Here is a 13,318-nt window from a genome sequence, read left to right on the forward strand (position 1 = left end):
GTGGACTTTTCTAAAGGGAATTCAAAGGAGAATTCCAGGGCAGGACGGCCCAGGAGCAGAAGGCTCCCAAGGGCAGGACATTCTCGCAGCGCGCCTCCTGACCATCCTGAGACTCAGCCCGGACAACCACGGAACGGCCAGTGTGTCCGAGTGCCAGAACTTTCCTTTGTTCTAAGAGTCGAGAGCGGAGGTTGCCAGAGAGTAACCAGAGGATCCACCCGAGGTTAGCACCAGCAGCAGGCCTGGTGAAAAGGTCAGAACTGTGGACAGCTGAATTACTATTCAGAACTAGCGCTTCATCAGGAACGAACTGGTCTTCTTCCTGACCTGCTGGGACTCACAGTCATCTTTTCTCCTGTGCACAAACTTCGCTAGTTTCAGCCAAAACTAACTAGCCAGTATTCAGAGAGCATCAGCAGCGCACCGTCACAAGCCGCACAGCACAGCCTGGCACCGAGCCAGAGAGCGCAGATTGGACAGCAACAGCCTGCAACTGTTTCTTTGTGCCCGCAGGAGATCTGAATCCCCAGAGATTGGATGAGTATTCAACTTCACTGCATTACTGCTCGAGAATTCAATTGTTATCCCAACAAGAGTTATGTACTTGTTTTGAGTATCTAATGTAGAAGTTATAACCAAGTTCAATTACGAAACGGTCTAAATGAATGATATACTGAATGTATGTCCTCTTGATATATGTAACTCTTTGTAACTGACTGAATATATATCTTTTGTATTCTGATAACCCTCTCGATAAGATCTGTTTATATGCATATTCTATGTATTAATAAATGTATCCTCGTGTATTAGTACCTGTGTGTGTGCGTTGTTTGAGTTATATTGCATGGTTGGATTCTAAAGCCATCAAAAGAATCAATTTTGTGATTTACTGCTACAATTAATAATTGTCCAAGTAAATGCCCAAACCCTACAGAAGCATGCAAGAAAATGTGATCATTACCTATGGAATTTCCCGCCAGCGTGGAGCTTGAATTCACAACCTTGAGACTCAGTGTTCAAGAGTCACAGAAGAGGTCAGCCTGGTCTTCAGTTTGCCAACGATAAGCTCCGGCAGTGCTCCTCTGTAAAGCAGATTGTTCGGATCGGTTATGTGGGACGGCACTTCGAAACTAAGATCGTTTGCAGCACACGCATGTTCCCCCTTCACGCAAAAAACATAGACGAAGGAAACTCTCTTGTCTTGGGCTGCTGACTCCCGGATTTAAAGCGCTCTGGGTGCCAGCTATGTCTCTAACAAGCACACTATAAAGACAGGAATTACACTTTGCTCACGTCACGCATGGAATGGCGAGGCTACTTGTTCCAATATTATCTAGTCTCACCTCATATGGTGCCGATTCCTGGTTTTCATTTAAGAAAGAGCACTGCAAACACCGTAAACAGTGCAAAACGTGTGATGAAAGAAGTCTTTTCCCCCCTTTGTCTAAAGCGGAACACAGCGGAGTCATGCCGAGGGTTGTGAGATCAAGATTTCAGTGGAACACTGTCGTCTACGTCTTTAGCTACATGAGTTGGAAGTCCTCTTGTACAGGGAAAGCAGATTGAGATCCTCTGACATGAAAAGTGACAGATAAAAGCCATTTCTCATCCTTTCTCTTAGTGGTGGAACTATCGCATGTAAATGAGGCAACTTGCAAGGCGAGCAGGCTCGGTGCACACCGAACGCAGATGTCTCAGAGCAGTAGAGACGTGTCCAAGTGGCTGTCAAAGGACAGCACTTTGCTGGCGCCGTGGCTTAGTTGGCTAAAGCGCCTGTCTAGTAAACAGGAGATCCTTGGTCCGATTCCCAGCGGTGCCTTTCTTCCTGTCTTACTGTACAGAATTTATCCTTATGGGCAAATCCCATGCCTTTTAATTCAGGTGAATGCAAGTGTCCGTTTCCTTTCTGGAACAACTTGTTTTGAAAGAAATCTATACAGCTTGCGAAAGATGAAACACAAATCTTGCTTATCAGTGAAGAAGAGGTACTCCCAGCAGGCCAGCTAATACCAGCAAAGTTTTTTTTCACCCTAACCCAGAGAATGGAGAAAAGCGAGGCGCCTGTGGCTCTGCAGTGTAATCAGTTCGCGAGTTCGGCGGTTAGCTGAAAGAGTGGTAAATGGAGCTCGCCCCAGCCCGTCCTTATTCTTTTAAAGAGGATAAAAAATTAACTTCGCCGCCATTACTACCAGCTTTAAAAGACTGCCATGGGCACGGAAAAAAACACACTACAGATGACTTTTCTGGAACCGAAGCAGAGATTCCTTTACGAACCAACTGATAAAGCTCAGCCAGTGAATACTGTTAACAGAATGTGAAAGCACGATCAACTTTGTAACTGCAACCACAGGAAAAACAGCAAGAAGCAGGCTCCATTCCCCATTTAAATCTGTCGTGCGAGGCATGCTTTTTGCACGCATGAAGTAAATCCCACGATTGCTTTTGAACTTGGACAAAGTACTTCCAAAGGAGCGCTATGCGCAAAGATTTAACAAGCTCAACCCCCGCAGACGATTTGGTGTGAAGAAGCAGAACATTCAAGTTTCACAGACAGGAGCAGCACGCCAGCACAGCCAACATTAAAACGGAGGGCACACTACGATTTGCATTGACACAAAAGTGATCTGGGCAGACATCGCTCCCTGCATAACGCAAAAAGTGACAAAGCGCTTTTGGGTTGAGAGGACGCAAGAAGGTTTTTGTTTTGTGCCTTGATGTCAAGCTGAGAAAGTATCTTTAAACACTTTGCTTAGTTTCTCGAGAGACTGCCAAAAAGCAGTTCCCTCCCTTTCGTCTGAAGCCAGCTGAAAGGGGGTCTCGACAGAAGCACCTGGTTGCGGTGGGATTCGAACCCACACCCCCGAAGAGACTGGAGCCTTAATCCAGCGCCTTAGACCGCTCGACCACGCTACCCGCTGTGCACTGTCTCTTTGTCTCATTACTTGCCCGGAGGAAGCCGGGTGGGTTTTGCTCTTGTCGCCCGACTTAGTGGCGTTATGACCGTGGAACCGACTGCACCTGCTTTTTCTGAGATGCTTCCCCTCTCATGGCGAGATCTCGACTTCTTTAACACCTCTGGATAAAGATCTTCTGTGGAGCAGGTTTCAGACCTCTGCGTACAGCACCCTTGATGTCATTTTATTTTTACAGCAGCCGCATCCGGAAAGTTGTGTCTTTTACGTTTTATTTGACCAACAAAACTACATACAATACAAACAAGAGCACATATAACGTATCAAGAAAATCGTCAAGGGCACATGCTATAATACAATTACACTTTATGATAAACGATTACACAAGGTAAATAAAGATAAGGTCCGCACAGCTTGTTCTTACATTTCGAAAGAGTCCGTAAATACCCCTTGACGTCTATTTTGAACTGTTCAAACGTAGGACTCTTCCCAGACCATTTCACTTTATACCACATTCCTAAACGAGGATGCTTCTCCTGTTTTAGAACTATTTTGGGCGGTATGGCTTATACAGCACACCCACAGTATTCTAATGGTGGACTGCAGATCTGTGCTATAGTTCAGTCGAATTCAAAGGATCCAGCAATCGTACTGGATTTGACTGGGATTCTGAAATGTCTCTTGCAAAAGTATTCGGGTTTGCTTGAACCTTTGATACAAAAAGTGATCTGATCTGAAACTACCCAGCTTACAATCTCTGAGGTAGTTGTCACTAAACTCTGACGTGATGTGGCACACATGTGCCGTGTGCCTTTACTTTTGTAAAAAACTGGTATCGGGAAAAGTTTCTTAATATTTCTTTTGATTAGCATGCAAGAAAATGTGATCATTACCTATGGAATTTCCCGCCAGCGTGGAGCTTGAATTCACAACCTTGAGACTCAGTGTTCAAGAGTCACAGAAGAGGTCAGCCTGGTCTTCAGTTTGCCAACGATAAGCTCCGGCAGTGCTCCTCTGTAAAGCAGATTGTTCGGATCGGTTATGTGGGACGGCACTTCGATACTAAGATCGTTTGCAGCACACGCATGGTTTCCCCCATCACGCAAAAAACATAGACGAAGGAAGCTCTATTGTCTTGGGCTGCTGACTCCCGGATTTAAAGCGCTCTGGGTGCCAGCTAAGTCTCTAACAAGCACACTATAAAGACAGGAATTACACTTTGCGCACGTCACGCATGGAATGGCGAGGCTACTTGATCCAATATTATCTAGTCTCACCTCATATGGTGCCGATTCCTGGTTTTCATTTAAGAAAGAGCACTGCAAACACCGTAAACAGTGCAAAACGTGTGATGAAAGAAGTCTTTTCCCCCCTTTGTCTAAAGCAGAACACAGCGGAGTCATGCCGAGGGTTGTGAGATCAAGATTTCAGTGGAGCACTGTCGTCTACGTCTTTAGCTACATGAGTTGGACATCCTCTTGTACACGGAAAGCAGATTGAGATCCTCTGACATGAAAAGTGCCAGATAAAAGCCATTTCTCATCCTTTCTCTTAGTGGTGGAGCTATCGCATGTAAATGAGGAAACTTGCAAGGCGAGCAGGCTCGGTGCACACCGAATGCAGATGTCTCAGAGCAGTTGAGACGTGTCCATGTGGCTGTCAAAGGACAGCACTTTGCCGGCGCCGTGGCTTAGTTGGCTAAAGCGCCTGTCTAGTAAACAGGAGATCCTGGGTCCGATTCCCAGCGGTGCCTTTCTTCCTGTCTTACTGTACAGAATTTATCCTTACGGGCAAATCCCATGCCTTTTAATTCAGGTGAATACAAGTGTTCGTTTCCTTTCTGGAACAACTTGTTTTGAAAGAAATCTATACAGCTTGAGAAAGATGAAACACAAATCTTGCTTATCAGTGAAGAAGAGGTGCTCCCAGCAGGCCAGCTAATACCAGCAAGTTTTTTTTCACCCTGACCCAGAGAATGGAGAAAAGCGAGGCGCCTGTGGCTCTGCAGTGTAATCAGTTCGGGAGTTCGGCGGTTAGCTGAAAGAGTGGTAAATGGAGCTCGCCCCAGCCCGTCCTTATTCTTTTAAAGAGGATAAAAAATTAACTTCGCCGCCACTACTACCAGCTTTAACAGACTGCCATGGGCACGGAAAAAAACACACCACAGATGACTTTTCTGGAACCGAAGCAGAGATTCCTTTACGAACCAACTGATAAAGCTCAGCCAGTGAATACTGTTAACAGAATGTGAAAGCACGATCAACTTTGTAACTGCAACCACAGGAAAAACAGCAAGAAGCAGGCTCCATTCCCCATTTAAATCTGTCGTGCGAGGCATGCTTTTTGGCACGCATGAAGTAAATCCCACGATCGCTTTTGAACTTGGACAAAGTACTTCCAAAGGAGCGCTATGCGCAAAGATTTAACAAGCTCAACCCCCGCCGATGATTTGGTGTGAAGAAGCAGAACATTCAAGTTTCACAGACAGAAGCAGCACGCCAGCACAGCCAACATTAAAACGGAGGGCACACTACGATTTGCATTGACACAAAAGTGATCTGGGCAGACGTCGTTCCCTGCATAACGCAAAAAGTGGCAAAGCGCTTTTGGGTTGAGAGGACGCAAGAAGGTTTTTGTTTTGTGCCTTGATGTCAAGCTGAGAAAGTATCTTTAAACACTTTGCTTAGTTTCTCGAGAGACTGCCAAAAAGCAGTTCCCTCCCTTTCGTCTGAAGCCAGCTGAAAGGGGGTCTCGACAGAAGCACCTGGCAGCGGTGGGATTCGAACTCACGCCCCCGAAGAGACTGGAGCCTTAGTCCAGCGCCTTAGACCGCTCGGCCACGCTACCCGCTGTGTGTTGTCTCTTTGTCTCATTACTTGCCCGGAGGAAGCCGGGTGGGTTTTGCTCTTGTCGCCCGACTTAGTGGCGTTATGACCGTGGAACCGACTGCACCTGCTTTTTCTGAGATGCTTCCCTCTCATGGCGAGATCTCGATTTCTTTAACACCTCTGGATAAAGATCTTCTGTGGAGCAGGTTTCAGACCTCTGCGTACAGCACCCTTGATGTCATTTTATTTTTACAGCAGCCGCATCCGGAAAGTTGTGTCTTTTACGTTTTATTTGAACAACAAAACTACATACAATACAAACAAGAGCACATATAACGTATCAAGAAAATCGTCAGGGGCACATGCTATAATACAATTACACTTTATGAAAAACGATTACACAAGGTAAATAAAGATAAGGTCCGCACAGCTTGTTCTTACATTTCGAAAGAGTCCGTAAATACCCCTTGACGTCTATTTTGAACTGTTCAAACGTAGGACTCTTCCCAGACCATTTCACTTTATACCACATTCCTAAACGAGGATGCTTCTCCTGTTTTAGAACTATTTTGGGCGGTATGGCTTATACAGCACACCCACAGTATTCTAATGGTGGACTGCAGATCTGTTCTATAGTTCAGTCGAATTCAAAGGATCCAGCAATCGTACTGGATTTGACTGGGATTCTGAAATGTCTCTTGCAAAAGTATTCGGGTTTGCTTGAACCTTTGATACAAAAAGTGATCTGATCTGAAACTACCCAGCTTACAATCTCTGAGGTAGTTGTCACTAAACTCTGACGTGATGTGGCACACATGTGCCGTGTGCCTTTACTTTTGTAAAAAACTGGTATCGGGAAAAGTTTCTTAATATTTCTTTTGATTAGCATGCAAGAAAATGTGATCATTACCTATGGAATTTCCCGCCAGCGTGGAGCTTGAATTCACAACCTTGAGACTCAGTGTTCAAGAGTCACAGAAGAGGTCAGCCTGGTCTTCAGTTTGCCAACGATAAGCTCCGGCAGTGCTCCTCTGTAAAGCAGATTGTTCGGATCGGTTATGTGGGACGGCACTTCGATACTAAGATCGTTTGCAGCACACGCATGGTTTCCCCCATCACGCAAAAAACATAGACGAAGGAAGCTCTATTGTCTTGGGCTGCTGACTCCCGGATTTAAAGCGCTCTGGGTGCCAGCTAAGTCTCTAACAAGCACACTATAAAGACAGGAATTACACTTTGCGCACGTCACGCATGGAATGGCGAGGCTACTTGATCCAATATTATCTAGTCTCACCTCATATGGTGCCGATTCCTGGTTTTCATTTAAGAAAGAGCACTGCAAACACCGTAAACAGTGCAAAACGTGTGATGAAAGAAGTCTTTTCCCCCCTTTGTCTAAAGCAGAACACAGCGGAGTCATGCCGAGGGTTGTGAGATCAAGATTTCAGTGGAGCACTGTCGTCTACGTCTTTAGCTACATGAGTTGGACATCCTCTTGTACACGGAAAGCAGATTGAGATCCTCTGACATGAAAAGTGCCAGATAAAAGCCATTTCTCATCCTTTCTCTTAGTGGTGGAGCTATCGCATGTAAATGAGGAAACTTGCAAGGCGAGCAGGCTCGGTGCACACCGAATGCAGATGTCTCAGAGCAGTTGAGACGTGTCCATGTGGCTGTCAAAGGACAGCACTTTGCCGGCGCCGTGGCTTAGTTGGCTAAAGCGCCTGTCTAGTAAACAGGAGATCCTGGGTCCGATTCCCAGCGGTGCCTTTCTTCCTGTCTTACTGTACAGAATTTATCCTTACGGGCAAATCCCATGCCTTTTAATTCAGGTGAATGCAAGTGTTCGTTTCCTTTCTGGAACAACTTGTTTTGAAAGAAATCTATACAGCTTGAGAAAGATGAAACACAAATCTTGCTTATCAGTGAAGAAGAGGTGCTCCCAGCAGGCCAGCTAATACCAGCAAGTTTTTTTTCACCCTGACCCAGAGAATGGAGAAAAGCGAGGCGCCTGTGGCTCTGCAGTGTAATCAGTTCGGGAGTTCGGCGGTTAGCTGAAAGAGTGGTAAATGGAGCTCGCCCCAGCCCGTCCTTATTCTTTTAAAGAGGATAAAAAATTAACTTCGCCGCCACTACTACCAGCTTTAACAGACTGCCATGGGCACGGAAAAAAACACACCACAGATGACTTTTCTGGAACCGAAGCAGAGATTCCTTTACGAACCAACTGATAAAGCTCAGCCAGTGAATACTGTTAACAGAATGTGAAAGCACGATCAACTTTGTAACTGCAACCACAGGAAAAACAGCAAGAAGCAGGCTCCATTCCCCATTTAAATCTGTCGTGCGAGGCATGCTTTTTGGCACGCATGAAGTAAATCCCACGATCGCTTTTGAACTTGGACAAAGTACTTCCAAAGGAGCGCTATGCGCAAAGATTTAACAAGCTCAACCCCCGCCGATGATTTGGTGTGAAGAAGCAGAACATTCAAGTTTCACAGACAGAAGCAGCACGCCAGCACAGCCAACATTAAAACGGAGGGCACACTACGATTTGCATTGACACAAAAGTGATCTGGGCAGACGTCGTTCCCTGCATAACGCAAAAAGTGGCAAAGCGCTTTTGGGTTGAGAGGACGCAAGAAGGTTTTTGTTTTGTGCCTTGATGTCAAGCTGAGAAAGTATCTTTAAACACTTTGCTTAGTTTCTCGAGAGACTGCCAAAAAGCAGTTCCCTCCCTTTCGTCTGAAGCCAGCTGAAAGGGGGTCTCAACAGAAGCACCTGGCAGCGGTGGGATTCGAACCCACACCCCCGAAGAGACTGGAGCCTTAATCCAGCGCCTTAGACCGCTCGGCCACGCTACCCGCTGTGCGTTGTCTCTTTGTTTCATTACTTGACCGGAGGAAGCCGGGTGGGTTTTGCTCTTGTCGCCCGACTTAGTGGCGTTATGACCGTGGAACCGACTGCACCTGCTTTTTCTGAGATGCTTCCCCTCTCATGGCGAGATCTCGACTTCTTTAACACCTCTGGATAAAGATCTTCTGTGGAGCAGGTTTCAGACCTCTGCGTACAGCACCCTTGATGTCATTTTATTTTTACAGCAGCCGCATCCGAAAAGTTGTGTCTTTTACGTTTTATTTGAACAACAAAACTACATACAATACAAACAAGAGCACATATAACGTATCAAGAAAATCGTCAGGGGCACATGCTATAATACAATTACACTTTATGAAAAACGATTACACAAGGTAAATAAAGATAAGGTCAGCACAGCTTGTTCTTACATTTCGAAAGAGTCTGTAAATACCCCTTGACGTCTGTTTTGAACTGTTCAAACGTAGGACTCTTCCCAGACCATTTCACTTTATACCACATTCCTAAACGAGGATGCTTCTCCTGTTTTAGAACTATTTTGGGCGGTATGGCTTATACAGCACACCCACAGTATTCTAATGGTGGACTGCAGATCTGTGCTATAGTTCAGTCGAATTCAAAGGATCCAGCAATCGTACTGGATTTGACTGGGATTCTGAAATGTCTCTTGCAAAAGTATTCGGGTTTGCTTGAACCTTTGATACAAAAAGTGATCTGATCTGAAACTACCCAGCTTACAATCTCTGAGGTAGTTGTCACTAAACTCGGACGTGATGTGGCACACATGTGCCGTGTGCCTTTACTTTTGTAAAAAACTGGTATCGGGAAAAGTTTCTTAATATTTCTTTTGATTAGCATGCAAGAAAATGTGATCATTACCTATGGAATTTCCCGCCAGCGTGGAGCTTGAATTCACAACCTTGAGACTCAGTGTTCAAGAGTCACAGAAGAGGTCAGCCTGGTCTTCAGTTTGCCAACGATAAGCTCCGGCAGTGCTCCTCTGTAAAGCAGATTGTTCGGATCGGTTATGTGGGACGGCACTTCGATACTAAGATCGTTTGCAGCACACGCATGGTTTCCCCCTTCACGCAAAAAACATAGACGAAGGAAGCTCTATTGTCTTGGGCTGCTGACTCCCGGATTTAAAGCGCTCTGGGTGCCAGCTTAGTCTCTAACAAGCACACTATAAAGACAGGAATTACACTTTGCGCACGTCACGCATGGAATGGCGAGGCTACTTGATCTAATATTATCTAGTCTCACCTCATATGGTGCCGATTCCTGGTTTTCATTTAAGAAAGAGCACTGCAAACACCGTAAACAGTGCAAAACGTGTGATGAAAGAAGTCTTTTCCCCCCTTTGTCTAAAGCAGAACACAGAGGAGTCATGCCGAGGGTTGTGAGATCAAGATTTCAGTGGAGCACTGTCGTCTACGTCTTTAGCTACATGAGTTGGACATCCTCTTGTACAGGGAAAGCAGATTGAGATCCTCTGACATGAAAAGTGCCAGATAAAAGCCATTTCTCATCCTTTCTCTTAGTGGTGGAGCTATCGCATGTAAATGAGGAAACTTGCAAGGCGAGCAGGCTCGGTGCACACCGAATGCAGATGTCTCAGAGCAGTTGAGACGTGTCCATGTGGCTGTCAAAGGACAGCACTTTGCCGGCGCCGTGGCTTAGTTGGCTAAAGCGCCTGTCTAATAAACAGGAGATCCTGGGTCCGATTCCCAGCGGTGCCTTTCTTCCTGTCTTACTGTACAGAATTTATCCTTACGGGCAAATCCCTTGCCTTTTAATTCAGGTGAATGCAAGTGTTCGTTTCCTTTCTGGAACAACTTGTTTTGAAAGAAATCTATACAGCTTGAGAAAGATGAAACACAAATCTTGCTTATCAGTGAAGAAGAGGTGCTCCCAGCAGGCCAGCTAATACCAGCAAGTTTTTTTTCACCCTGACCCAGAGAATGGAGAAAAGCGAGGCGCCTGTGGCTCTGCAGTGTAATCAGTTCGGGAGTTCGGCGGTTAGCTGAAAGAGTGGTAAATGGAGCTCGCCCCAGCCCGTCCTTATTCTTTTAAAGAGGATAAAAAATTAACTTCGCCGCCACTACTACCAGCTTTAAAAGACTGCCATGGGCACGGAAAAAAACACACCACAGATGACTTTTCTGGAACCGAAGCAGAGATTCCTTTACGAACCAACTGATAAAGCTCAGCCAGTGAATACTGTTAACAGAATGTGAAAGCACGATCAACTTTGTAACTGCAACCACAGGAAAAACAGCAAGAAGCAGGCTCCATTCCCCATTTAAATCTGTCGTGCGAGGCATGCTTTTTGGCACGCATGAAGTAAATCCCACGATCGCTTTTGAACTTGGACAAAGTACTTCCAAAGGAGCGCTATGCGCAAAGATTTAACAAGCTCAACCCCCGCCGACGATTTGGTGTGAAGAAGCAGAACATTCAAGTTTCACAGACAGAAGCAGCACGCCAGCACAGCCAACATTAAAACGCAGGGCACACTACGATTTGCATTGACACAAAAGTGATCTGGGCAGACATCGTTCCCTGCATAACGCAAAAAGTGGCAAAGCGCTTTTGGGTTGAGAGGACGCAAGAAGGTTTTTGTTTTGTGCCTTGATGTCAAGCTGAGAAAGTATCTTTAAACACTTTGCTTAGTTTCTCGAGAGACTGCCAAAAAGCAGTTTCCTTCGTCTGAAGCCAGCTGAAAGGGGGTCTCGACAGAAGCACCTGGCAGCAGTGGGATTTGAACCCACACCCCCGAAGAGACTGGAGCCTTAATCCAGCGCCTTAGACTGCTCGGCCACGCTACCCGCTGTGCGCTGTCTCTTTGTCTCATTACTTGCCCGGAGGAAGCCAGATGGGTTTTGCTCTTATCGCCCGAATTAGTGGCGTTATGACCGTGGAACCGACTGCACCTGCTTTTTCTGAGATGCTTCCCCTCTCATGGCGAGATCTCGACTTCTTTAACACCTCTGGATAAAGATCTTCTGTGGAGCAGGTTTCAGACCTCTGCGTACAGCACCCTTGATGTCATTTTATTTTTACAGCAGCCGCATCCTGAAAGTTGTGTCTTTTACGTTTTATTTGAACAACAAAACTACATACAATACAAACAAGAGCACATATAACGTATCAAGAAAATCGTCAGGGGCACATGCTATAATACAATTACACTTTATGAAAAACGATTACACAAGGTAAATAAAGATAAGGTCCGCACAGCTTGTTCTTACATTTCGAAAGAGTCCGTAAATACCCCTTTACGTCTATTTTGAACTGTTCAAACGTAGGACTCTTCCCAGACCATTTCACTTTATACCACATTCCTAAACGAGGATGCATCTCCTGTTTTAGAACTATTTTGGGCGGTATGGCTTATACAACACACCCACAGTATTCTAATGGTGGACTGCAGATCTGTGCTATAGTTCAGTCGAATTCAAAGGATCCAGCAATCGTCCTGGATTGGACTGGTATTCTGAAATGTCTCTTGCAAAAGTATTCGGGTTTGCTTGAACCTTTGAAAAAAAAAGGGATCTGATCTGAAACTACCCAGCTTACAATCTCTGAGGTAGTTGTCACTAAACTTGGATGTGATGTGGCACACATGTGCCATGTGCCTTTACCTTTGTAAAAAACTGGTATCGGGAAAAGTTTCTTAATATTTCTTTTGATTAGCATGCAAGAAAATGTGATCATTACCTATGGAATTTCCCGCCAGCGTGGAGCTTGAATTCACAATCTTGAGATTCAGTGTTCAAGAGTCACAGAAGAGGTCGGCCTTGGTCTTCAGTTTGCCAACCATAAGCTCCGGCAGTGCTCCTCTGTAAAGCAGATTGTTCGGATCGATTATGTGGGACAGCACTTCGATACTAAGATCGTTTGCAGCACACGCATGGTTTCCCCCTTCACGCAAAAAACATAGACGAATGAAGCTCTCTTGTCTTGGGCTGCTGACTCAAGGATTTAAAGCGCTCTGGGTGCCAGCTATGTCTCTAACAAGCACACTATAAAGACAGGAATTACACTTTGCTCACATCACGCATGGAATGGCGAGGCTACTTGTTCCAATTGTAGTGTGCTCTCTGAAGGCACCAGTTCTGTTGGGTTTGGGCATTTACTGGGACAATTATTAATTGTAGCAGTAAATCACAAAATGATTCTTTTGATGGCCTTAGAATCCAACCATGCGATATAACTCAAACAACGCACACACACAGTTACTAATAAAAGAGGATACATTTATTAATACATAGAATATTCGTAAATGAACTTGGTTATAACTTCTACATTAGATACTCAAAACAAGTACATAACTCTTAGGAATTAAATTGATATCAACTGGTTTGGATAACAATTGACTTCTCGAGCAGTAATGCAGTGAAGTTGGATACTCATCCAATCTCTGGGGATTCAGATCTCCTGCGGGCACAAAGAAACAGTTGCAGGCTGTTGCTGTCCAATCCGCGCTCTCTGGCTCAGTGCCAGGCTGTGCTTTGCGGCTTGCGACGGTGCGCTGCTGATGTTCACTGACCGGCTAGTTAGTGTTGGCTTTAACTAGCAAAGTTTGCGCACAGGAGAAAAGATGACTGTGGGTCCCAGCAAGTCAGGAAGAGGACCGGTTCGTTCCTGATGAAGAGCTAGTTCTGAATAGTGATTCAGCTGTCCACAGTTCTGACCTGT

At 45.4% G+C, this 13,318-nt stretch overlaps 6 non-coding genes across 6 annotated transcripts; 2 read left to right on the plus strand and 4 right to left on the minus strand.

The window, feature by feature from the left end:
• Positions 1-2,831: 2,831 nt before the first annotated feature.
• Positions 2,832-2,913, minus strand: trnal-aag (transfer RNA leucine (anticodon AAG)). The gene has a single exon. It is a non-coding gene; the product is annotated as a tRNA-Leu (tRNA).
• A 1,678-nt stretch (positions 2,914-4,591) lies between these two features.
• On the plus strand, positions 4,592-4,665 carry trnat-agu (transfer RNA threonine (anticodon AGU)). Its single transcript has one exon. It is a non-coding gene; the product is annotated as a tRNA-Thr (tRNA).
• Positions 4,666-5,677: 1,012 nt separating this feature from the next.
• On the minus strand, positions 5,678-5,759 carry trnal-aag (transfer RNA leucine (anticodon AAG)). The gene has a single exon. It is a non-coding gene; the product is annotated as a tRNA-Leu (tRNA).
• Positions 5,760-7,436: 1,677 nt separating this feature from the next.
• On the plus strand, positions 7,437-7,510 carry trnat-agu (transfer RNA threonine (anticodon AGU)). The gene has a single exon. It is a non-coding gene; the product is annotated as a tRNA-Thr (tRNA).
• Positions 7,511-8,522: 1,012 nt separating this feature from the next.
• trnal-aag (transfer RNA leucine (anticodon AAG)) lies at positions 8,523-8,604 on the minus strand. The gene has a single exon. It is a non-coding gene; the product is annotated as a tRNA-Leu (tRNA).
• Positions 8,605-11,363: 2,759 nt separating this feature from the next.
• trnal-aag (transfer RNA leucine (anticodon AAG)) lies at positions 11,364-11,445 on the minus strand. Its single transcript has one exon. It is a non-coding gene; the product is annotated as a tRNA-Leu (tRNA).
• Between the last annotated feature and the right edge of the window lie 1,873 nt (positions 11,446-13,318).

The sequence above is a fragment of the Lepisosteus oculatus genome, chromosome 14, assembly GCF_040954835.1.
Source record: "Lepisosteus oculatus isolate fLepOcu1 chromosome 14, fLepOcu1.hap2, whole genome shotgun sequence".
NCBI classification, from domain to species: Eukaryota; Metazoa; Chordata; class Actinopteri; order Semionotiformes; family Lepisosteidae; genus Lepisosteus; species Lepisosteus oculatus.